The sequence below is a fragment of the Bicyclus anynana genome, chromosome 1 (assembly GCF_947172395.1).
Source record: "Bicyclus anynana chromosome 1, ilBicAnyn1.1, whole genome shotgun sequence".
NCBI lineage: Eukaryota > Metazoa > Arthropoda > Insecta > Lepidoptera > Nymphalidae > Bicyclus > Bicyclus anynana.
The window spans coordinates 7,858,081-7,883,696 of NC_069083.1; the positions used below are offsets into that span (position 1 = coordinate 7,858,081).

A 25,616-nucleotide genomic window follows, 5' to 3' on the forward strand; every position below is an offset into this window, starting at 1 on the left:
GCAAACGAATGTTATGGACTACATTTACATTTGTATCCCTTATTTGGCTCAAATCCAAGTAAAAGACTGTAAGAACACTTCCCTATTCCTGTTCCCCACCATTAGGACGCTGACGGAAGCAAACGCTGTGTTCAAGAATACGGAAATAAGATCACGTGATCTTATTTCCGTGAACGACATTTTCAAGAATATTTTTGGATTCACCAAAATATAGAAAATGCTTTTCAGCTGAACGCGAAAACATCTGAAAATGTTGATGCTCTTTATGACCCTTTGTGAAGACGATAATAGTTAGTAATATTTTTACTATACTATTTTAATAGTAATAGTTGTACCCTGAGGTTGTCTATACGTTATTTTTTTTTTTTTTTGTTTTCAGTTTTCAGTTGTTGAAGCACTAATAACAAATTCATCAACATAATAACTATTCGCTATCAACCCATATTCGGCTCAGCAGTGAGCCGAATATGGGTTGATAGCTATAGGAATTAGATCCACATCCTCGCAGGCAGAAGTCATATCCACTTGGTTATCACGGCTCATACAACAATTATACATAACTATTAGTAGAAAAAACCGATTTGTCTTGAAATTTTTGTCACACCTAAAGTTACTGTAAAGGCGAAAGTTTGTGTTTGTATGAGCTTCTTACTCCTTCACACCACAACCATTAAACCGATTTTAACTGATTTTCTTGATTTGTAAAGCGATATGTTGTACCCAGGATTAACAGCTCCTGTAGCCTAGTGGCACGTTGATTATCTTTCTACGCAAACTATCTAATTCTATCGCAAACGCTTCAACAACTAGAAACGTGTATAGGAATGACATATTTGCTAACGACACGTCACGTGATCAAGATCTGTCATTCCCATACATTTTTCAAGTTTTAGTAGCGTTTGCGATCATAGAAAGAGAATCGACTTGCCACTTGGCTACAGGGGCGGGTTACATAACTCATATATTTCGGAAAAATCCATGGTTCATAGAATTTTATGCAAACGGAGTTACACTGCACTTTCTTAATGGTTAGTGGCAATAATCTCATGGTTATGTGATAATTGCCAAATATAGAAATGTACGTTATACGTATGTTTGATATTACATATTAAATTAAATGCAACGTCAGTCTAAGTTAATTAATAGTAATTTGAACTTTCTAAGCCATTCAACAAAATTCATATGTTTTACTAGCTTAGCCATTGCCAGTTTATTATTATAACTGCCAGGGTATTATTATTGCAATATACGATTACGTTGTGACTTTCAGTTTCATACTACCAGTACTTTTTGGGAAAGAAAATGATAGAGAAATTCCCTTATTTGGTACAGATCACGTATGACGGCGATCAGGTATTGGTGTCGCGATGAGGTACGATTTCGAAAAGCAACGTGGCGGAAATACCGATGATGTACAAGACGTGAGATATGTCAGTAATGATATCCGTAATAATGTTATATTTTTAGGAAACAAGCCTTGTCACTTATTTGCCGAAATGGAACAGGAAGTGTAGTTTACGAATCCGAATATGTAACACAACCAGCTACCAGCGCTACTCCGATAACCATGAAATAATGGACTTAAGAAACCCATATTTTAATTTTTTTTAATATGATCCTTGCCCTATCTTACTTGTAAATTGTTTATTTTTTTATATTTAGGTATTTAATTTTATTAAATTTCACTGATCATAATTTTAAACTATAAATCTACTAACTACAGAATCTAATCATTAAGAATCAAACAATTAAGCAAGTTTAAAAAGTAATACTTTTTTTTATTCTTTACAAGTTAGCCCTTGACTACAATCACCTGATGATAAGTGATGACACAATAGATGGAAGCGGACTAACTTAATAGGAGGAGAATGAAAATCCACACCCCTTTAGGTTTCTACATGACATCGTACCCGAACTCTAAATCGCTTGGCAGTACGTCTTTGTCGGTAGGGTGGTAGGTAATTAGCCACGGTCGAAGCCAGACCTGGACCAATTAAAAAAACCTTAAACGGCAATACTGGTATAACAATTACACCGATCGTGTAACTTCTACTAAATTCCTGTCTGCGATTCTACTAACCTACCTAACTGCGTAAATAAACAAAATTACCGATTCTGCAATTTTTATGACATAAAATAACAAATAACATTGATCGTTTACAATATTCGCTGATAAGCCGATTTATCAATTCGCTTGACCTACTTCATGAATTCGCTGGTACGTATCGGTTTAAATATCTTTATTTATAACAATACAATATCTCTATGATTTAGTAAGCATAAAGCAATGGATTGCTTTTTGCTTTTTGATTTTTCAAGCTACATAAAAAAAAAGAAAAAACCTTGGCTGAGTTTGTTGTGGGCTCTTCTCGGACCAAGGCGCGTTTGGAACCCTTGTAACTTTCATTTTAAGTTTTCGACTATTATTACCATCATTAGATTAAATGAAATTATGACAATATAATCTTGACCTTTCAAAAGTGCTTGTAACTAAGTAAACTAAGCCTAATTGAAATAAATGAATTTTGAATTTGGATTTTTGATTTTATCTCTGCAGATCTTTGTACAAATTGTCAATATAATATTTTTAATTCTGATACGATTAGGTATTTTGCGCTTACGCAGACTTACTTAGAAGTTTAAGCCAAAACGTAAGCCATTTGTAACTACGTTATTATTATTTCTATACTAGCATTATAAAGCTCAAGAGTTTGTCTCTGTGTTTGATTTAACGGGCTAATCTCAGAAACTACTAGTCCGATTTGAAAAATTCTTTAAGTGTTAGATAGCTCATTTATCGAGGAAGGCTATATGCTATATTTTATCCCTGCATTCCTACGGGAACGGGAACCACGCGGGTAAAACCGCGCGGCATCTACTAGTGATATATAATTTGCAAGTTGGTAAAATAAGATTTCAATAATTTTATTAATCTTCTTGAAAGAAACATGTCTAAAATAGATTCAAGTTAACAAAAATGACCATATTGACGTTTTTGAAACATTTTCCAACAAAATCACATACACTACGGTCAAACCGTTCGTCGTGTACTTAATTGAAAGATGTATTCAGGTCAGTTAATCCGTTAACTTGGTCTTTTCACCTCAGAGCTATTGAGTTGTAAGGAATCAATGTTCAACGTACGCCGACAGAATTCCTAAGAGGCACGGTCCCCGACGCTCGGCTGTGATCTGACCGCAGAATAACAGAGGTATGTCCGGTGGTCGTGGTTTACCTTTCGCCGTGGCTGGCTTTTGGTTTCGTTGCAACAGTTTTATACAGTAAAATATTCTTAGTTTAGTAATTTCAGGTATCAAAAGCAAATACAACAAAGTATTACCAATGTACATTGTGCACTCTATAAATCACGCTTGCATGTTAGCTCTTTAAAAGCTCTATATCATTCAAATACTTTTATTTTGACAGACATTTGTATGCTGGCCGTGACCGTGACCTTAACTGCCTCAAATTCGGATTCGGATTCGGATCGGATTATACGAGTCTCGTAGTCCGATGTATGTTCAAACTTTCAATTTTGATTTTTTTTTGTTTAAAAAAAAGAGTACTTGGCATATCTTAGTACTTTTTTTTTCATTCTTTTAGTTTTTTTTTAGTGGTAGGTAGATTTAGTTTTTGTTTCTTTTTTTTTAATGGTAAATTAAGAATTGTATTAAAATAAACGCATGTTGAGTTAGCCTGTAAGTGGGGTGTACAATGTAGCATATTACTTTTTAATGCATGTTATGTTTAATTAGTCATAAGTTTTTTGTATACAACGTTGGCTTCCGAATAAATAAATAAATAAATATCTTTTTAATAGTGTTAGGAGTGGGTACGACAACAGTCCAGCGGCCGGGGATCGAACTACCACCTCTGAGTGATGGGTCCGGCCCCTTCACCACTGAGCTATAGAGGCTTCAATAATCAATTTTACTTTTTAATCATAAAACTATGCGTCTAATCTTAAAATATTTAAAAAATTTAGTGTGTATTTCAACTTGATTTTGAGTGACTCCATATTCAAATTTATTCCTCGCAAAGCTTTCAGCTTGTTGTTACAGTTGGACAAAACAATTAAGTATGAAGTTGTAAGCTTATTATTGTATCTAAATATTTGCGAATTCCTATTGTTTGATTGTACTTACAACAATGTTGAAGTAAAAACAGTTTCCTGCGAAGAAGCAACAAAATAAGACAAACCAGCTTGCTTGTCTAAAAACTGAAGACTATGTCCATCACAATAACCACCTGGCCTTCTTGGTCTGGTTACTGTCATACAAGTTTTTGCTAAGTCTATGCGTTGCAGATGGCCTATACAGCCATTATTATCGAAGCCTTGACTTTTGGTCCGATAAGGTAAAGACGTAGTTGTTTTCGATCGTAAAGAAAATTTGATGATACTTTCTATCAGTTTGTTGCATTTATCCATTCTAATGTCATCAAGTAAGCTCACATGCCTGCAGCGCTAACGGCTTGACAGCCGATAGAACTGACGAGTGTCGGTCGCGATGTGCGTGACATCATGTTGATCGCGACTAACACACGATGTGAGATTAGGTACTTGATCGTCAATGGTTGACAAAAGAATATACAGATAAAATATATTGTATAATAAATATGTCTTGTTAATGAAACAAATCCATTTAGTTAATTATTGCTAATAATTTATTTAGCAACAAGTTTACAAACATATACCTATAACCTACCAAGTTATAATAATTATTAATAGCCTCGCACTTCGCAGTTACAGAAAAAGTAGGTAGGTATAGTGTGTATTAACACCTTATTAAAATGCAAACACGTTATTACAATTAGCATGTGTGATATTAATATGCGGTTGAAAAAATCTAATTGATCGATGTTGAATCGTTGAATCGAAATAAATCAAGTTCCATCTATAATTTCATTTATATGTATATTTCCAATATAACATATATTAATGTGGAATCTGTAATTAAGGAACACTGTTTTGTCCGGACAAGAATCGTGACCACTCTGAGGTCATAACTCGTCACAGGCCAGTTACGGTCAGCTAAGATTGGAGATGACGCATCGCAAATAATGCGTGTGTCCTCAGGTTAACTCGCAAACAATAGGTACGTTTTTACTTACTATACAGTAAAAGCTCCTTATTCACGCTTCCTTAATTCACGTTTACACTATTCGCGGATTAAAAAATTGCGTCCCAATTCCTATATTGGCTAAATATTTCGTTATACACGAATCTGACTGAGGAAACTGACGATAAATCTGCAAGTTTAAACTTTAACTTGCAGATTTGACGTTTACAAAATGTCAAGCAAGAAAAAATTTCAAAATTCTTCTCTTTCAAAAAACTGAAGATAATAGTTAATCAATAACTTCTTCTTTACTTGTAGTGTATAGAGAGAGATTTATAATATTACTTACGACATTCCTATAAGGGTAAGCAGGTCATTCCACTTATTAAGTACTATCCTTGCATCCTTTGTTTATTTTACTTTCATCGGTCTATTCATTAACAATAATAATTAAGATTAAGAGAAGAAACAAGAGTTTTGAGTAGATATGTATACGCAATTCTAATTAAAAGTTCATTTATTTTTCTGTATTTATCGAAAAAGCTTGGATAATAATACTTGGATAATACCAAGAAACTAAAGTTTACTTGACCTTCTAGCAAAACCTGTAACATATACACAATAAACTACAAAAAATATCTAAATATGCACACAAATAAAATGAAAATCTTTTGGTTACATAATCTAATTTCTAGCACAGTCTTAAGTTGAATCTATTCGCGGTTTTATACAATCGACACCGTATTCTAAATAAACTTAACTCTAACTTGACGATGCGACCTGAAACCCTGGCATCTATTTATACTAACTAGGTTAACTCTGCAATAATTTGATATCCATTCGTTTGTTGGAAATGTTAATAAACAAAAATAAAAAGGTTTTCAATGGGCTTTCGATAAAGGCGCTATTTTGTGCCTACCGAGGCGGTTGGCGTGTCTTTATTGCTGAACCGGGTTAGGCTTTCACGTCGAAACTGGGCTTTTTACCTCCCGGTTAAAGCGGGAGCCATTGAGTGTAGGCCACATTGTGCCTCGGATTCAATGAACTGCAAGCTGACGGTTAATAAAACGGATTGTGAAAGAAATACCCGAGTTCATTCTGTGTAAGTGTTCTCAACGGATTTTATTTTTATTCCGTTTCGATTTGTTTTATCGAATTAAAGTTATTTTTTTGTTTTATAAATAATATAAGTACAAAAAGGTATAAAGTACTAATAAAGTTCTAAAGTAATGTACGCTTATCTTGTGAACTACAGCAGATTTTAATGCGATTTCTTACAAGGGATAGACTGATTCAATAAGAAGGTCTTATTAGTTATTAGTGAAATAGAGAATGTCGTGATTTAGGGTTTCCATGTGGCGACATTGCTAATCTATACTTCTATAATAATATATAAAGCTGAAGAGTTTGTTTGTTTGATTGAACGCGCAGGAACTACTAATCCGATTTGAAAAATGCTTTTAGTGTTAGATAGCCCATTTATCGAGGAAGGCTAGAAGCTATATATTATCCCTGTACTCCTACGGGAAAAGGAAGCACGCGGGTGAAACCGTGTGGCGTCAGCTAGTTTACAATATACCTACTTACATGTTTGGAAGCTTAATCAAAGCACGCAAACTTTATATAATTTAAACTTAGGTACTAAACAAGCTCTTATAAAAAGTCAAGATTCTACATTTTAAAATGCAGATATTTCAAGAAGCCGAGAATAACTCAGCATCTTCTCTTATTTCAAAATCAACATTTTACAATGTCACAACCTCATCAATCTTCGATGTAGATGAGAACCACTTGAATGCATTGTTGTCATCATTGTCATTCAGAAATGTTTGACCTAAAAACGTTTTGTTATAATTCTGTCGAAGTCGATTCTTTGTACACTAATTCTGTTTTCAGTTTTATTTTATTTTTAATGAAAAGATAGATAGAGATGAATATTAAATGAAAATATTAGAGATCAAAGGTACGAATAAATAAAGTTACGGCCTATTGTTGTGAGTGATGACGGACAGCGAGCGAGTAACATAGACAAGGTTCATTTTATCCCCGTACTAGCGGACGCTCGTGACTTCGTCTGCGAATAATTAATGTAAGCTTTCATCAGCCCCTTACGACCGTTCAGGGGTTGAATTTTAAAAAATCTCGAATCAGATAACATTTCATATTTCTTTCATGATTTATGCACAAATTTTTATAACTATAACTCCCATAATATAGGACTTTTCAAACAAATGTTCAACTTCTTTTTCTACCATTTCATTTCAAAGTAGCCTTTGTATTGCTCCATGGTCCCATTTATCATGGTATCAAAATTCACCTTCATCAGTTCAGCATTTAAGCCACGACAGACAGACAGACTTACTTTCGCATTTATAATATTAGTAAGTATTGATTTCCACGGCATTGGGAACAAGCAGGTTAAACCGCGAGGGGTACGCTATCGCATAAATTGCTATGCACAGCCACATAGATTCTAACAAACAAATTTTTATATTTTATGTTTTTAAATTTTCCAAGTTACATAAACGTCTTAGTAATAATTTAAATTACGACTTAGTAAAAGTTACATTATGAAAAATCATTCAAAACGTTCGTATCGAAATATCTTTGTGATTGCTACTCGTATTATTGTTTTTCGTGGAGTCGATGTATAAAAATAAAAACCTATTCCGAAGTCATAAAAATAAACGTTAATTAAAATTTACAGGGGTAATAAACGTAAAATCTTTGTATAAATAATATATTATATCTTTAGTACAATCTCGTAACAAATTTTGTTTTACGACTTGTTACTTTATGGCGTCGGGATCTTATTAAAGTTTAGGATGTTTTGGCTGGGAAGTGAGTTTCATGGTGATAAAATGTTAGTTATACCAAATCTCACGAAAGAATCCTTACTATATGTACTTACTTTTAGAGTTCTCTTATCAGTAGTCAATGATTATTTTATACTATAGATATGTTCGTGCCTACAAAATCACCGCAAAAAGTGATCCTAATTTAGCGATTTCACTGAGCACATGCACAAATTTATTTTTTGTGTTTTATTACTTAAAAAAAATAAGCGATTAAATGAAATTAAGACAATTATTTATTGTCAGAAATTAATCATTGTCAGAGACCGATTTTCAAGACTGCTTTACTTAATTTCTGATAGTCTTTTAGTTATTGTGTCTTTATTATAATATGATTAGTACTTCTACAAAAATGTGTCGTACCACTTGGTTCTTCTATAAATATTTATTCTTCTTTAATTGTGATTTTCATCCCTCTGCATCCCACGTACATACCATTTTAACCTACGTACTCAACCCTCAACTTGGCTGGCACGACTTTCAGACTTTATCACATTATTATACTTAATCCTTATTTTATCCTTGTAAGATGTATGTACTCGTATAAGTATTTTTTGTCCGCCCTTCATATTCAATAAAGATTTTTGACTTATTCATAAATTTTAACGTGACTTTAACACGTAACGCAAATAATTAAACATAAATATAATTCCTTATAACGTAATTTTGTAAATAAATACGAAATACACCAAAATATTAAGATTTAAAAATAAAAGTAGGTTTTTGAAATTGTTGTTGTACGAACAAAATTTCACCGGACTTTCATATTTTTTAATATCCCATTCAAGACATTGTAGCACCGCAACTCTTTAGAACCGTACGCTAGGTACGCGTTGACAAAGTGTTACTCTGAAGTACTGACACGTGTGAAATGAATATTCATTGTTTCGTAACGCCTCTGTTTGGTAAATAACTTTTAAGTTACAGATATATTTTCAACAAAGACAGAACCATGAAATATTCACAAGTTGCGTCGCTTGCGATTGTGAAACTCCGCCGTAAATATGGGCATTTACAAGATAAAAGGTGTTTGTATCTGTAATGAGTTGCAGTGGAAATTGTAGTAACAGGCGCCAATAGTCTAAGAGCTGGTGAGCAATTCCTTTTGTGTTGTAAGTCAAAGTCACCAGCGATGAAAGTTCAAATATCAATTAACAATATTCATAAAAGAAATAATGTAATGTAATGTAAATGTGCGGAAATGTAAGTAACATGTTTACAAAAATATTATAAATGTCTGCCTGTCTTTTTTCTTTTAAACGATGAATTTAGGTGGTAGTAATAAATAGAAATTTGGAGCAGAACATAAGCTACTTTTTATCTCAGAAAATTCATGATTCCTACGGGATGTGCGGAAAACAGAATTTCGCTCGAATAGAGACGTAAAAAATGTTCGCTAGTTTAATTAAAGAAAGCAATATAATGTACCGATTATCATTATTTAATAAAATGCAAAAGCAGTAATGATAAATTAGTTTTTTTTTAATGAACCGTATTCAAATTATCTACTTACAACAAGCTTCCATAAAAATATGCATTTACCTAACGAAAACTCTATCTACTAAATGCAACACTAATAGCATCAGTAATTTTGTAGACAATTGCAGATATACCTACATAAAAATGAATACTTGAAGGAGAGCGACTTTTTTAAATCAAATGACAAATGTTTCACTAACCATGGATATAAGAGCCTCAATAGCTCAACGGTAAGAGCGGATGCACTCATCACCGATAATAGGAATATTGGTCATATTTAAAATATATGGCAAATATTCGTTAAAAAAAGATAGAGCGTTAACTTAGCACTGACTCTTAGTGTATGTCGAATGGACGCGTTTAACAAAACGTATGACAGTAATTTGTAAATCGCTTCACGTCTCAGTCTAGATTTGTTTACGTAAATAAAAAACAGTTACAAGGCATTGGACTTGCATTTGCCTTGACAAGATGAAGTGATGGTGCAACAAAAAACAGCGTCAACAATAGATCAAGAATTCCGAGTCGCAAACGAAATGGTTACACAAATTTTTCGAAATTTTCGTTACTTTTGAATGTTTATGTAAAAATTACAAAAGCTCTCATTTATCTCTATGTAATTTAGTACAATGGAGAATATATTAAATATTAAATTTTTTTATTAAATACTTAATAAATTGTTTATTTTGAAATTAAATATCACTTGTCTCAAACGGTGAAGGAAAAACATCATGAGGAAACCTGCATACCAGAGAATTTTCTTAATTCTCTGCTTATGTGAAGTCTGCCAATCCGCATTGGGCCAGCGTGATGGACTATTGGCCTAACCCCTTTTATTCTGAGAGGAGACTCGAGTTCAGCAGTGAGCCGAATATGGGTTGATAATGATGATAATGATAAAGTATATTAGTTACCATTGCCTATTAATCTAGAAAAAAATTGACTGGATAGGATTTTTGATAAGAGTAAGTTGATGGAAAAAAGAAAAATATTGGGCATGTTTAAAAATGTTAAAATAAAATAAATTAATTTGCATTTTAATTAAACAATCGTCAGTAGTTCAATGATATAAATAAAAACTCAACTCATGTGAATTCGGAATGTGCCTTAGCTTTGAATCCATCCAATTTAAATTGTGTTTAACTAACCGTAGTCGGGAAAGGGATGTATGTGTTTAATTCAAATGTACAATAGAGTGTTCAAAATCCGGACTAAGGATAGCAGCAATAGATAACGTCGTGATAGTGCAGAAATCGACGAAATATCGCTGCAACTGGGTACGTACTATGTATTCCCGTAACAATGGATTGGAGCTTGGGCGAAATAAATGGGCATATTGTAGTAGAGTTCATTGACCTCCATCTAACGTAAATGTATCTGTATCATACATAATACTAATATTTTGCGGAGAGATACTTGAACGTGTTTTATCTTATTCTTTAAAAGAAACTCGTACTATCGACTAGTATATTAACTTTCTTGCAGAAATAAAAAAAATATGCGTTCATTTAAGATGTGAGACTTTATTTCGTTTACCAAGCAGTATTTATGTATATTCCTACATCGAATCCTGGACTTACCACAACCGTTTGCAAAACCATCATGAATCATTCTTATTTAAGGGCGTAAGTAATGTTACTTCAGTAAATGGTATGAATTAAGAGAATAAAATGATCGATGATGTCTAAAATCGATATACACCTGCGATAAACTTATTAGACCCTCAGGGTACTAAATGTCAAAACATTATGGATTCCAAGAATTTATTTCGAACTATGAAAACCGCCTATGAACTATGAAATACTCCGACCTAATATCACGTGAGTTTTAGCCGTGTTTCATAATCATTTAATATGGAAACCGCTTCAAAATCTGAATAACAGTATCGAAGATTAGCGTGAATTTAATTAAATATGCAATTTCAAAAAGGGCACATGTCTGAAAATTTAAAATGTCCAAGAATTAAAAAAAAACTGGTTCATTTCCGAGCCAGTGTTCAATTTCTAAAAGTGTCTGTTGTGTTCGAAAATTACCAATAGTATTTATTTTAAAATCAATCTTTAAATATGTTATTAGATATTTTATATATATCAGATGTATATACAGAATATCCAACATGTGCCCTTTTCGAAATTGCATATTCAATTACATATTTATGTCATAACAATACCCTAGGCCGCGAACCATCGGTCTGTACCCACCGTTATTCGAAATAGGTTACGTCATCACCAATAATTGGAATTCCGTAGCATTCCGTAGCATTTCGACTGTATTCTGCAATTAGCAATTAGCATCATACTATATTCTACATTGCCCCAATATACGGATAAAAGATAACATTGGGATAGACCGCTCAATGGAGTATCACCGCATTCCGTTAATCCCGTAGCAGCGAGTCGGAACTAATGCAAAATGAATGGGCGGCGAGGTTCACTGATCTCTATCCCGCCCCGTCCGACAGGTAACGTTTGTTGTTTTATTATGTTACTGTACTAACACAGCCTTAATGGACTTGTAAATAGGTCATCACTGTAATAGATATGTAGATAAGGTATAAGCCAGTAATAATTTTATACTATAGATAGGATACGTCCCTACAAAATCAACTCAAAAAGTGATCCGATTTTAGCTACACCACTGAGTGCACACATGCACAATTTTGTCTTTAATTCCATTAAATATATTTATGTATATATATTACACTTCCTGAACACCGTTGTTTAAAAACCGAGCGAATAAACGAAAAGTAAATTTTAAATATTTGTCCGTTTCAGTTTTGATGCTCTAGTGTCCATCTCTAGTTTAACAAAAAAAAAATAACACACATCACACAAATATTTTCAGTTGTGGGAATCGAACCCACGGCCATGGACGCAGAATGCAGGGCAGAATGCACTACCTACTGTGTCATGCGGTCGTCAAATTGGCAAAAAATTTACTGGGACCGACGGCTTAACGTGCTCTCCGAAGCACGAAGTTATAAAACGCCACCAACTTCCCTGCTTACTTTAAATTATAAGTATTTAAGTATAGCTAACGACGCGCAGTTTCACCAGCGTGGTTCCTGTTCCCGTAGAAATATTGGGCCTACAACCTTTCTTGATAAATGAGCTATTTAACCTATCTAACACTGAAAGAACTTTTCAAATCGAACCAGTAAGTTCCTGAGATTAGCACGTTCAAGCAAACAAACAAACTCTTCAGCTTTATAATATTAGTATAGATAACAATTAATTAATAGGAGGTTGTTTTATGGATGTACTGTAAGGATTATATTATTAAGATGCTGTTTGGTGTTACGCTATTTTGTACGCAATATTGCACGTTTATTAATTCGAATATGTGTAGTACGAGTATAACAGTTAATGCCATGATCGATTATTTGATTAAGAACCAGATTCCTGATAGGTATTGAGTTTTGTAACTTGTTTTAGAGCAAATATTTCGACACCTGACCGCACACCTGGGCGCACGCCGCAAATACCGAACATCACGTCACTACGACGTGTAGATATAGTGCTGCTATTTCAGTTCTAACGTAAATCTCAACTAAACTACACCGTATATCTTTTTAAATTTTTACCAAAATACCCAATTTTTGTAGTGTTTTAGTAGGCTTTAAGATATGCATTAAAAAACTTAAGTTAACTTACTTTTCTTTTTACTATTTAACGAAAAGAACTATACTGGAATATTAGGCATTCAACGGAACTGTGAAAATCTTTGCTCTTTACAAATTCCATGTCAATTGTCATACAATGCGTTGCTTGACAAGCCAACGTGTTGTCTAATTTTACAAGCAATCATGCTCTAAGGACTGAAATTATTCTTCCATCTAAATCAGTGAACTGTTTAATATTTCTCATTACCAATACAGTTCAACTAAGTTTACGCATTAGTTTCTCTATATGAGCACCCCACTGAAGTTTGCAGTTCAACGTCACTCTCGAATTGTAAAATTATCTGTATTCAGTGTTTCACCAATTATCATTACAGATTTACACACAGTTGAATCCGTCGAATTATATTCAGTGCCTCGAAAAGCATTTTAGTCCATCGGACCAGTAGACTAATTCACCATCTTTGACGAATGTTAGTTGACATATACGAAATTGAGATTGTATGTAACAAAAATCATCTGGTGCCTACTAACAATCCCTTAAACCTTGGTGATGCTTATCATACAGTAGGTAGGTACATGACATTTCTTAGTTGATTTGATGTTTATTTTAATAAGTTGTTAATAAATAACAAATTAGTGAACAGGACAGCAGGTAACTACAAGTTATGATAGAATGCAATAGGGCGATGATGAACCGGAACACTTTACCGTTACTTATATTATGTCCAATGCTTTAAACTAACGTGTTAGCTAATACCCAGTAGAAATGACAGAGAAAGTAAACAGTCATGTTTGTTTTCATTTACTCGTTCGCACCTTTATGGATTGGTTATAATAAGGCGATTTCTTGCAGTTTACTTTCTTACAGATCGCACGACTTATCTGCACCAATTAGATACGGGCAGTATTCCTGCAACGATGTTGTTCGGAGAAAGTTACAGCATGGACGTAACTGTCGGATAATATTAATGGCGATATAATATGTCTATCGGTGAAATATGATGTGGGTGTTACGTATCCACTGACAGCTTATTGGAATTGGATCGGATGTATATTGGACGGGAAATATATCAATATGCTAGTTATTCGATCAGCGTGTTTTTGCATCTGACAAGATATTTGATAGATTAGATATACATAACTATCTAGCTACTGCTTAAAAATGTACTTACGAGTCACGATATTGGTATTTTATAGATATTTTTGTTATCTAAATAGATGATGACTAGGTAGAAGAAAAATTCAAACAATGATACTTGCAAATATGAACAATGTACCTATATTATTTACAAATGAAATAATAATGCAAAAAAGAACATACAGGATATCACGTATGCAAACACCTTACCAGATGATTCTTATAACAAAATAATTTACCAATTTACCTGTTAGAAACATCAATACTATAGATTATGATCAATAGTTTGTAGTAGGAAAACCACAACTTTTTATACATAAAGATACCCGTTTCCTCAAGATGAATTTATGAATATAAAATTAGACACAGAAACATTAGTTGTCACGTCAGTGGTCATGCAAGGCCGGTTTTATTAGCAAACATATGACAACACCGATATTTTAGCCACGTGGAATTATCTATTACGTATTGTAACCAATATAGATTGTGTAATTCGACCATGAGCTGGAATACTAGGCTCTTAGGGTCTAACATAAGAACGTTTTTGGAAACTATAGAAATTTACATGAATAATGGAAACTTTTGCATCTACCTTATTAATTATTCTATTTATCTATAGTTTCAGTAGGTAAATGGGCACTAGGTCTGATCTCATGGTAGCATCGATCGTTGTTAGTCACCACCCTACTGTCAAAAACGTACCGTCAATCGTATGATAACATTATGGTATGATGCCACAATGAAACTGTCAAGAAGTCAGAATCGAACATACTTGTATAGCATCTTTTTTTAGTAAGCCCGCTACCATTTACCACCAGGTACAATATTGCAGACAGGGGTTAATTTGTCAACAAATAAAAAAATATCAAAGTGTTTGAAACTAGATGATCCGCACTGTTTTGTAAACCTTAAAATGGTTTAAATGAAAAAGCAATAATAATTATTACTGTCAATCGAAATAGCGATTTCTTTGAAATGTAAATAGAAAATTTAGCAATTAAAGAGCATAAATATTTAGTTTTCGGATACACCGGTAGATACATTTGCGCTTGACTGCAATCTCTCTATGGTAATTGACAGTGCAGTCTGAAGACTATTAAACTAGACTAGATAGGTAGATGGTAACGAATACATCAAAAGCCGGAGAGTACTTGCTGGAACTGAGTAGGTATGCCTTTTGGAATACCGCAATTTCCCGATTTACAAGTGTTTTGTGATAAATCACCCCGTTGTATAACCGAAACGGACGATTGTTATTATTGGCTTATTTATTAATTAAGAGAGTTTATTTGGTAATAGAAAGAAAAAAGTAATTACCTACTGTCTACTGCCTGTCTCTAAATAGTAGCATCGAATTTCAGAAGTTCCTACTGTAAAGGTTTGCACCCTATAAGTAGTTCATTGGTATTCTGCATAATTGTTATGCGTACCTATGAAGCGATTCGCTTCCTCGTTTCTAATACGCAATGATGTGGAATAACATTCAGGAATCCGTCGTATCTTAGACATGATAATAAAATCTTCAACGTAAGGTTCGCTGTCTCCCGTTTCTTCAATGTTAATGTTTTAAATAATATGATGGGGAGTACTTACAACAAGAAGCCTATATGGTTCTTATTTAATGTCATCTCCTCATAACAAAAACACAATATTATTGTTCTATTGGAATGCGATATCGCTAAGCTATTTAGTTATTAATTTTATTGTAGGGTGGTGACTAGCCACGGCCAAAGCTATCAAAATATATCTAATCTAATTTAGAAAATACAAAATTCAACATTGACTCCAGCTAGAAAATAAACCTAGGAATTCTTTAATGTAATGCAAGGTATTTAACAAATGGGCAAAAGAAGCCATTATACAACATAATTAAAACAATATTTACGACATATTTAATTAATAGCAAATACATCTATTTGTACTTTTTAGGCAATGTATTGTCTATTGTGATTGTATTTTGTTTTAATTAGTTTATTACTGGTATATGTTTGTAATGCCTGTTTTTGCCCAAAAAACTCTAAAAAAACTAAACCACAGGCTAACATTACAACGATATTTTTGATGATGATTACATTGGATGACGTAGCATCACAGAGTCGATATACGTAAGTAAATTATCAAACATTGATGGAAGTGGTTAACCAATGTAAAACCAACTATTATCTTATCTTCCGTGGAACTTTAAAATTGAGAGACGATATCGATGCGTTGAACAAAGAAAAACGAAGATCTTGAACGCTTAAGGCCGTTGTTACAAAGTAAATGTTATTTATTTTTATTTAGTCTGCTTATTTTGCTCTTCTCCAGACCCTTTTGATGTTAACACCATTTATATTTAACTTATATTAAGTAAAGATAAGTTAGCTTAAGTTACTTAATGTAATTTGTATTCTTTCTCAATGAAATAATGTTTGGATTGAAAATTTACATCAAATATCTTTATGATTTAAACATTCCGATAAACAATTCACTAACCTTTTAGGTTAATTTTAAATATTGTAATTATAAAATTGAACTAATTTTAATAAAGGGCTTATGAAATTAATTTTGTTGCGTGCAATTTCATTCATTCGCGTGCTATAACTTCACATTCATGTGAAATTCTCGGATACAGTGTAATATGTAAAATGGGGTACCTGTATGCGATTCATAGGCTCGTTCCAATTAGGTCGATGACAAGCTGTATTCGAGTGATACAAGTATGTATACAGTACGAGTATACAAATGAATGTATCACGTGTATACTCGTATGTATAAAATGCTCAGACCAATTATTGTATAGGACCTGCCTCGCTAGACCTTACTTTTCTGTCAAAGTATATGATCAACGATCTAATGCGATTATAAAAACTGTCTCTATAGAATCAATGTTAAATAGTTGTAATCGTGTTCGTCGGTTAAAGAGCTCCGTAAAAATACCTTTTTGTGTAATTGGATTGTGTAAAAAACGGGCAAAAACTTCTAGTTTAGTAAAAGATATATACAAAATCTAAGCTCGTTTTCCTCAGAAAATGACAGACAATTTTGTTCGTGACTGTGAGTGCGATACAGGTCCTTCTATAATTGGTCTGAGATAAAATGTAATACAGATGGATCAGATGAAAAAGAAATATTAACCGATGTCTTGACACTTGGTGAGGGTACGGCCATAGATCATCGTATCTAACGACCGGTTTAAGACAGTCTTAACCACAAAGCTATTAAGGTTTCTATGATAAATAGTAGCACAATTTGAAGTTTATACGAATACCTACATAAATTGCTAGCTTTGAAATTTCAATTTTCATCAATCAGAATAATATCATGGAATATTTCATTGAATAAACGAGTGAAAATTATAATTAGTTGCAGTAATCTAGTTTTTAGAAGTACTCGTAATTTAGATTTCCAGCTTATTTAAAATCTATGTTTTTGAATTTTAAATAGAGATTTATAAGTAGTTACAACACTACGACCTTTGTATTATATTTTACCGCTATCTTATAGCTACTATCATCATTTATCGGAATTAATGATTGTGTCATTAAATCCGGAAAGCCGCATTGTTTTATTGTGAAAACAATAAATTAATGATGTGAATCATCTATCGGAATGCATTGATTTGTCGCGTCCTCCTTTATTACATTGCGTCCCAATTAACGTTTTGGCTTCGGAGTTTTACAACGTGTAGTATTAGTTTAAACAGGACCTGGCCGTCCTCTTTATAGGTGCGATGGGTATTTGAAGCTTAGCTAATTACATGATCAACGAGGTATAATTAAAATCAATTGCTATGGTATTCTCGCAAAATCTCGAGAAGGGTTTTCAATTTGAATTCACGTGGGCATGCATTGTATAGTTATTAGGATAAGTTAGCTTAAGTTCCTTATTATATTATTTCTAAATGAAAAGTCTTTGATGTTTAAGTTGGTAGAAGCCACGCAACTTGTTAACAAGTAGCCTGGTTTCTAAGTATTTTTGTTAATTGTGAATACGATTTCAAATCATGATTTAATTTTAATTTAACATTAAACTTCTGTTTTGTACAAGATACTACTTAAAATTAGATAAATGTCCTTAACAGTTTAGATTGTACCAAATTAGTTCAATACTCCTAAAAAGACATAAAATTAAAACATTGTGGTTTGAAGGTAGATTCTGCCCGTTGGGAATTCAGATAGGTAGTGATGAAGTTTATCGTTGTTTGTAATATTATGTTAACAATACGGAAAATTATTTGCTTTGTTAAATAAATGCAAAGTACTTAACTTTAATACAAAAAACTTAGTATAACCCACAAGTAATACAAGATTGAAATAAAAAAACTGACCTTCAAAATAATCACGCAGGTCTTCCTATAATCCAACAGATAAAAAATCACAGCACTGGTAACAATGTTTCGGAAAATAATCCTCTCATAGGAATCTATTTGTAAAACACCGCCGCAGTTACAAAAACTTTGCCGCGTTCACTCGACAAGAACGATGAACTGAACTGAGGCTATTCGACGACTCACGACATTGTGAGCAACGCACGAACAACTTCCCGACGTACCTGTCTATACGTTTATCATCCATTTCCCACACACGTTATCTGTGCAATACAAACTCTCGTAACTTTTCCTACTTTCACAGCAATGAATATTACCTGCAAGAAAATGTCAATCCATAGTACCAGACTCGGGATTTCTCACGTAAACAAATTCGATTCAAGAATGAGATTATAATACCCAGGTGAATTTGTCGTGGCGCGTATATTCCTGTGGTTATATCCCGTGTAAATTGTGGGAATCTTTTGAAAAATTGCTTTTAAATTCTCATCTTCCTCTGGAACCGTGCGATGTCTCGCTGAGATAGATTTATTTAATATTGAATTAAGATACTCGACACTCGTATGTAATACCTAGATGTTTTGATTTTCTATTTAAAATTCTCGGACAAATGAGATTTAAGTCACTCATCTTTAAAATTGATGTCAAGAATATCTTCTACTTGCCTTTTTATTCTAGTGCAGGTCAATAGCCAATACGCAGTAAGTGGGAGGAGGTTATAACCTAATAAGATTAGGTTTTTGTAGCAGCTGAATTGAAGTAAGATTGATCAGAAGTCTTATCTTTTGTTACACATCCTACATGACTTGTCTGACCTTTTTTTTGGTTAACGTACTCGTTTCTTTTATAGAGACATTATATTGACACGGATATTAAAGTAGACAGGGAAATACATGTAAGTACACTTTACCTAATATGCTGTAAAAGAAGAAGAAGAAAAAACGTGTGTTTTAAGTTAACTTAAAGAGTTATATCTTAAATCTGCTGGCGAATGCATGTGAGAAAGGGACACCAGACAGAGTGGCGCCGTAACGCGTTACATTTCTAAGAATTCTACCTTCTCATTAGAAGTTATCACTTTAAAAACTTTACTTCTTATAAAAGGGCAGAGTGATTAGCGTGTTTGACTCGTAAATTCCTGGAGACTATTGGATCAGTCCAAATAAAAGCTTCTATTTATTTCATGACTCATCATTGGAAGAGTTGGTACATTTAAGGAATCATTATCATAATCAACAACATCTGGTACAGATGATACCAGCCAGAATTAAAACTCTTTATCCTTAGCTCGTTCGTATGCTTCACTGTAAAAACACGTAGATAGGTATATGCATAATAAAAGATGATGCCAAATAAACATACTCGTATCATATTAGTACCACAAATTATAAACAACACTCGCCAATTGTTTTTCTTAATAATTTCAACCATTCTCAGAAATCATGCTATGAGAACAAATTGTTACCAAGGTTCTTGTCTTACTTAACATATCAAGTTGTTTATCGAGTTAAAATATGGCGTGGTGTACTACGGAGAAATTTATATTAGGTGTTTCATTTTAGGAGTAACTAACTATTCCAAGGATCTATCAACAGTATTGAAATAGTTGATTCCACTTCTCCTGATTGATGAGCAACGATATTTTACGAAATAACATCAGGTATCCTAATGGATTTACTTCACTGAATAAACTTAATTGTAACTTGACACAATTTCAAAATTGAGACTAGACCATTGAGTTGATTTTCAAGTCGGCGTTTCTCCCACATTGGTGCTTTATATGACACAATGCGAATTCATTTTATATTGTTCTGTATTTTAACCGATTTTAAAAATTGATGCTTTTGTAGTCAACACATATACTCGTATATACAAGAATAAAATGTCTATTTAGTTCACAAAAACTATTGACTTAATTTGGTGACATTTCCGTTATTTAATAAAAACAATGATATATTAGAAAGTAGCTGTATTGGAAACCATACTGCTGCTTCTAATTTAGATCCTTTAATACGAAAAGACCTTACCTATAGATCTACAGATCGGAACTTAATATAATAAACATTAATATGTTATTATTTGTTTCTCGTTGTGAAAATACTCTCTGAAGTGATGCTCCAGTGCGATCTCGTTTCCATATACGGCGAAGTGATTTCAGATAGGAAATACGGAACGAATGGGGGCAAAAATAAGGTTCGTTGCGTTCGCTTTTCGATTAAGTGGGGTCACTTCCGGGGATGTCGGGGGAATGGCACAGCGTCAGGAATGCGATTACTGACGCTGTGCCTACTCTTCCGTCCAAGCCTGCACTTCCCTGAATAAATAGAGCCTAAACCATTTAACCTAGTGCGAGTTTATAGTCCCGTACTTCATCGCTTCGTTGTTTGTCTATTATGGTCCTTTTTCCTATAAATATTGACTGCATATTAAAATAAAGATGGTCGCTTGAAAATTCACTTTCTATATTGAATTATCTGGTTAACACTTTATTGAGATGTTGCCCGATTTTAACAGAAGATATAATCTACGATGCAATACGAAACAGTCATTAAACAGCAACTCAATAGTTGTACAGTTTGCTCCACCAGATTGATTTTAGTCTACATTGTATAGAAACGCTAAATCACTTAGCGATTCGATTTACATACAAAGTGTAAACTACTCGGGAACGAAGCTTACTATTAAACTAAGCCTGAACTAATTTTGTGAGTTTCAATCTATAATTGTTAGTCAAGATAAGAGTTGACTTCACAGAATAAAATAGAGGTAAATTCTCAAGAAGTGAATTCCAATAAATTAGAGAGTTAGTCAAAGAAGAAAAAGAAAATACCAAGCTGCATCTAGTACTAACAACATTAAATTATAGCGTTTAAATATTTTTACACACGAAATGCTTATTATTCTTGCATAACCACTTTATTTTAAGGGTCCTGATTGAATGATCTTGTCCTATGCGGGCACATATAGAAAGCTAAGGTTTTTCAGGTCTTCATAATCAATTTTTAGTTTATTATTAAGGCAAAGGTATCTAAGTACGGCCAACCGTTAAACAATGTAATAGTCTTCATACCACAATCAATATCGTCCGTATTCAATATGCATGAAGTTAGCTAACAGCTCCACTTAAAGTTTAACCTGTATAGTTTGAAAGTTTGAAGCTATAGAAGCTAAGTGCCGACCTTTACACGAAATATGGGTAAGATCATTTCTAATAATGTAAGAGAATAATAAAAATACCTATCGTTTGCGCGAGTTTGAAATTATGCGTAAAGGAAAAAAGAAATATTAGGCTAAAGACATTAATAGAATGATAAATAATAGACAAAAAGATTACTAAACTTATTTTATTGTTAATCATTGAAATTTAAAATAAGAATAAAATAAACAGAACATAGAGCACTTAAGCCTCAAGTTGATACATACCTAAACAATTATACATAGACCTTAAAAGCTATTAGCAAAATAGCTCTAACTAAATAGTTAGATCTATTTCAAAGAATAGACATGGACTCGAATAAAAAAAAATCTAAAATCAGAAACATCTTACTAGTAATATTCCATTTGCTTAGTAATTTATCTGATTTTTTAAATGAGGAAGATATCCCTCTGTAGCTAACATTGTAAATGCTGATCAATCTATTCCTTCTGTTCTCTATAATTATGAGATGAAGTATTTATAAATACATCTTCATCTTATCCTTTGAAGCGTTACGAGAAAGCAATCTATATTTGGAAAGTAGATGTTTTGACACCTGTTTCACTTTATGCTTGTTAAAATTCTCCGTAACGATTCTATAGCACTTAGTAGATAAAGTAGTGGAGTGGAGAGACTTCGAATGTGCTTCCTGACTTAAATTAAAATTTATGTTTCTATCTTATATGGCTTTGTATATAGGGACTGACTAATCAGGTTTTCTTTCTAAAATAAGGACAGACTTAGTTGATTGCGTATTTTCTGTTGGACGAAACTGAATGTTGAACTATTTCCTCAACTCTTTGAATTTTAAACAAGATATTTCATAATTTACAACCTAACGATTAAACCCCAAATAACCTTGAAATATCTAGATTATTTATTGAATTCTTGGATATATAGGTAACTATGATAGGTATGACTCCTTATACAAATAATTTATATTTAATATTACCAATATTCTATTCAATTCCCAACTTACAAACGTAACATTAAAAAGGTAAAAGCTCCGTTTCTGTCATTTTACAAAATGTGAAATTAAGCTCACAAAATACCAATAAGTATAGTATATATATAGGTTTTTATACGGAACCTGCTGTAGAAAAGGGGTTGTCTAATTTTTTGCTGTATTACCATTTACCAAAGAAGAGATAAACTGCAACACTCTTGAGCAAAGTCAATCGTGACAAAATACTACGATTAGGTACCTACTTACTTTTAAGCTTACAATGTTAGTATTGCTGTATGCATTACTAGTAGATCAGCCCCCCTAGCCAAATGACACGTCGATTCTCTTTCTACGATCGCTAACGCTTCGAAAACTAGAAAAATGTATGGGAATAACATTTGCTATCGACAGGTCACGTGATCAAGATCTGTCATTCTCATACATTTTTCAAGTTTTCGAAGCGTTAGCAATCGTAGAAAGAGAATCGACGTGCCACTTGGCTAAGGGGGCTGTGTCGTAAGTTGTTTAAAACGAAACCAAAGTTTTTCAACTTCTGAAATGAGTTCAATTTCTTTACAACGCTGCCGCCCGAAGCAGAGGGCAATAAGTAACATCGTAAGTTACAACAGTCAGTTTCACAACCATATAAGTCAGAAACTTTTAGGTTTATAGCATGAATAAACGTAACAGATGACTGCAATGTAGGATTACCACATTTCCAAACATATAAGGATAAATTTTGTTACACATACTCGTACTATTTCGAATACAATTACAGAATTGTCTCACGACTTCACACTCACAGGTCGCCTTTGAGATTATCAGGATGAAGTAAAAGTATTGTATGTGGTATTTATTTCGAGTTCTTTTTTTTCTTCTATGCTTTTTAGTGCCAAAAATTTTTATCTATTGAGCCGTTCTTAAGTGATCAGGCCGGATTTATATTTATCTGACGTGTTGTGTTGTGACGCATCAGAACAGAATCGGTATCATACATTTTGTATGCGGCACATCAGAAGCCATCACGACGTGTCACAACACATAAGTGTAAACGTTGCCTTAAAAAATGTATGATACTGATTTTGTTCTATTGCTTCACGATACGACACGTCAGACAAATATAAATCCGGCTACAACCATTTCGCATTTCAAACATGATATGCAATTCCAATTAGTTCATCAGGTGAGATTGCAGTCAAGGGCTAACTTGTAAAGAATAAAAAAAAAAAAAAAAGTTCGGAAATCGTTTGTTTAGAGGTACTTTATTTTTGTAACATTTACGTTTTGTTACGTGAGGGTTTCGCTGATTGATATTCAATTATATCATCATCATTTTATCATGTACGATAATAAGTTAATATTACGGTAATTGAATCTAATAAGAGTTCATCATCATCATCATCATCATCATCATATCAGCCGATGGACGTCCACTGCAGGACATAGGCCTTTTGTAGGGATACTCCTAACATAGCTCGTTCCATCGCCCGCTGTGATACTCTGAGCCTTCTTATGAGACCCATAGTTATATGTATACAATTTTTGGAAGTGAGTAAATTTGTTAGACATAATATTTATCAAATAGATAGATTGTTTTTATTTGAAGAGAAAATATTATACAACTAGCCAGTTACGTACAAAAAAGGTTCTTAAAACTTATCTATTGTCCTTTTGGGACGCTAAGGCTTTAAGATTCATAATAAAAATGCAATATTTAAGGCTTTATTTACCAGAAAAATCACAGCTTTAGAAAGCAATGGCTTAGTTTAGTTAATAGTTGTTTAACAACTAATAAGTTTGTGGTTGTCAAAAAGATATTTTTTTCTGGCTCAGTATAAAGAATAAGGTGGATACCCTATTGTGACGAAACCGCACACCCATGACGAATAAGCTGGCGGTCCTTGACCCTTCAAGGTTGTGGCACTATCAACTATAGCATCCAGACGCAATATATACGAGCACGATTACAATCAATTGATTTCACATTTGGAAGAGGAATGTTTATTGTGCGTGTTATTGTGCCGATGGCTTTATTGCACTCATAGGTAGGGTACATACCTAATTAACTTTGAATATAGTACGAATATAATTGATGAACCAGTCATGCTCAAGCTGACAATCTAGTCATCTTCAAGAACAAACTGACAATCTCTCTGGCACAGTTTTTAGAACTGGAGGTCCTGGGTTCGATCCCCGGCTGGGCCGATTGAGATTTTCTTAATTTGCCCAGGTCTGACTGGTGGGAGGCCGTGGCTAGTTACCACACTACCGACAAAGACTTACCACCAAGCGATTTAGCGTTCCGGTACGATGTCGTGTAGAAACCGAAAAGGGGTGTGGATTTTCATCCTCCTCCTAACAAGTTAGCCCACTTCCATCTTAGACTGCATCATCACTTACCATCAGGTGAGATTGTAGTCAAGGGCTAACTTGTAAATAATAAAAAAAAGCTGTGGTTCTCAACAGAGAGGGTCTTCGATTCCAAGCTCGGGTTAGTTTAGGATCCAATTTAGAGAATATAAGAATATTCCCTAAATTGGATCATTGGTTTGGTGTTAGACATCGGCCTTGGCCAGCTAACACCCTACCGCCAAAGACATACTGCTAAGTGATTTAGCGTTCCGGTACGATGCCGCGTAGAAAACGAAGAGGTGTGGGTAGAATGAACCTCTTCTGAGTAAGCCCGCTTCCATTTTAGACATCGTCCATCATAAGCAAAATTGCATTTTCCTAGAAGGTAAGATACTTGGAAAACATGCACAAGGAAAGCAGCGTAGGAAATGGATACATGATGTCAAGATTCAAGAGAGTCAAGTTACTAAAAGTTGTTACTAACCAGCTGATTTTTTACTGTTGCTTAATAATAATTAATAGTTGTACAACTTAACAGCTACAATGTCCTACAAATTGCGTGGTACATTATCTCGTTCTGACGCTCAGAAATTTTCATTACCTAGTAACCCAGTAAGCAACCAGAATCAAAAATTTTCGTAAATAAAAAAGTTGAGCGT

At 33.5% G+C, this 25,616-nt stretch overlaps 1 protein-coding gene across 2 annotated transcripts in view; it reads right to left on the reverse strand.

Annotated features, from left to right (window-relative positions):
• LOC112052887 (uncharacterized) overlaps positions 1 to 25,616 on the reverse strand; it is a 61,454-nt gene that overhangs the window by 25,644 nt on the left and 10,194 nt on the right. The window contains exon 1 of one of the 2 annotated variants that reach the window (XM_052890691.1): positions 18,464 to 18,643. The exons of the other annotated variant lie outside the window; for it this stretch is intronic. The gene's annotated coding sequence lies outside the window, so the exon portion shown is untranslated. Of the gene's footprint in view, positions 1 to 18,463; positions 18,644 to 25,616 lie in introns of those variants that run through there. 2 annotated transcript variants of the gene reach the window in all.